This window comes from Callospermophilus lateralis, chromosome X, assembly GCF_048772815.1.
Source record: "Callospermophilus lateralis isolate mCalLat2 chromosome X, mCalLat2.hap1, whole genome shotgun sequence".
Taxonomy (NCBI): Eukaryota; Metazoa; Chordata; class Mammalia; order Rodentia; family Sciuridae; genus Callospermophilus; species Callospermophilus lateralis.
The window spans coordinates 111993578-111995875 of record NC_135325.1 but is presented as its reverse complement, the minus strand read 5'-3'; the positions used below and the strand labels follow the sequence as shown (position 1 = coordinate 111995875).

General features: G+C 41.7%; 1 non-coding gene across 1 annotated transcript; it reads right to left on the bottom strand.

The window, feature by feature from the left end:
- Positions 1-1768: 1768 nt before the first annotated feature.
- Trnaa-ugc (transfer RNA alanine (anticodon UGC)) lies at positions 1769-1842 on the bottom strand. Its single transcript has one exon. It is a non-coding gene; the product is annotated as a tRNA-Ala (tRNA).
- Positions 1843-2298: the final 456 nt, after the last annotated feature.

Sequence of the window (2298 nt, the reverse complement as noted above, 5' to 3'; positions counted from 1 at the left end):
CTCAGCACCACATAAAAATGAATGAATAAAGGTCCACCAACATCTAAAAAAAAAAAAAAAAAAAAGTTTTAGGGCTGGCTTTGGAGTAGAGGGGTTCGACTTTCCATCACCTATTTGGGGAAGCAGGATTCTAGTTTCTGTGGTGTACCTTGGGGGAGAAAAGGGAGCAAGAGAAAGAAGGGCAGAAGGGCAGAAGGAGGTCTAAAAGATCTTTTTTTTTTTTTTTTAAAGAGAGGTGAGAGAGAGAGACAGAGAGAATTTTTAATGTTTATTTTTTAGTTATCGGCAGACACAACATCTTTGTTTGTATGTGGTGCTGAGGATCGAACCCAGGCCTCACGCATACCAGGCGAGCGCGCTACCGCTTGAGCCACATCCCCAGCCCGGTCAAAAAGATCTTGATTTTGAGTTCCTTGCCTTCCATTTGAAGAATTTAGCATGCCAAGGCACCATATTGTGTGCTTTCTTATTCTATACCCTAACATTTTTCCTGTCTGAAACTAAACACAAATTCCAGGGCTAGGAATGTATCTTAGTGGTAGAGTACTTGCCTAGAATGTGTGAAGCCCTGGGTTCTGTTCCCAGTACTACAAAATAATAATAATTATTATAATTATTATTATAATAAATTAAGAGCTGAACTGCTGGCTGTGTTGGTAAAATGAATGGTAAGGAATTTGCAAAGGAAGAAAACAGATTAGAATGAGAAAGAAAAATCAGAAAAGAACCTAGGCATGTTTCTGTATATCCCATTAAATCGGTTTCTCAGTCCTGAGACTGGGTCAGCCCAATAAAATGGTCCAGTCTAAGGGCTGTGGATGTAGCTCAGTGGTACAGCGGTTGCCTAGCATGTGGAAGACCCTGGGTTTAATCCCCAGTATCGCCCCCCCCAACACACATACGGTTCAGCCTCATTTATTTGGTAGAGAATGTCAATGTTTTCTTTTACATATATAGGTTAGACCATCTCGATTTATGTAGAACCAGTGTTTTTCACCCATCATCATATGTGTTCCTCCCTTATAGGCAGTTGACATATTCCTCCTTTATGGGAAGTTGACATATTCATTTGGGGGCTGGGGATATAGCTCAGTTGGTAGAGTGCTTGCCTCATATGCACAAGGCCCTGGGTTCAATCCCCACCATTACCCACACACACAAAAAAAAAGAATGACAATTTGGGGATATAACAAAGATGAAGCTATTCACTTTTGATTGGAATACTTCTGTTGCTGTATAGGGATACTGAATTCCTGTTCTATTACCATGGAACAATTTAGGACTGTCTTTTCCAATTCATAAGTTCCAAAGCATGGAAAAAGATTTCTTAGCACTGAAAATAACTTAGAGTTGTGATACTCAAATGGGTTTCCTAGAGTGTATCATCTAATACATGCTTATGTGGCACTACCTAATGAATGAGGGCACCTGAGTTGGTAATTTTTTTTGTGTGTGTGGTTGCTGGGCCTTAAGCATGCTAGGCAAGTACTCTGCTATTAATCTACACCCCCATCACCCAAGTCTATAATCTGTATCACTCTTTTTTTTTTTTTCTTTAAAGAGAGAGTGAGAGAGGGGGGAGAGAGAGAGAGAGAGAGAGAGAGAGAGAGAGAGAGAATTTTTTAATATTTATTTTTTTTAGTTATCGGCGGACACAACATCTTTGTTTGTATGTGGTGCTGAGAATCGAACCCGGGCCGCACGCATGCCAGGCGAGCGCGCTACCACTTGAGCCACATCCCCAGCCCCTGTATCACTCTTTTTGGTGGGGAGGTGCTGGGGATTGAACCCAGGGCCTTGTGCATGCAAGGCAAAGCACTCTACCAACTGAGCTATATCCCCAGACCCATCTGTTATCACTCTTTTTTTAAAAATTTTTATTTTTCATTATTTGTTTGAGACAATACAATGAACTTGACATAGCATACATTTGTTTCAAATGGGGTATGAATTCTCATTTTTCCATGTGTACAGATTGCAGGATCACATTGGTTATACCAGTGGTCCCGAAGCTGAGACAGAAGGATCATGAGTTCAAAGCCAGCCTCAGCAATGGCAAGGCCCTAAGCAACTCAGTGAGACCCTGTCTCTAAATAAAATACAAAATAGGGCTGGGGATGTGGCTCAGTGGTCCAGTGCCCCTGAGTTCAATCCCCAGTACCCCTCCCAAAGGGCAAAGTTAGGGTATAGATAATGCTTATTTTTAAGGCCACACACACACAAAAGGTGAGTGCCACTGGGTATGTAGCTTAGCAGAAGGTACTTGTCTAGTGTATCTGAGGTCCTGGGGTCATTCCT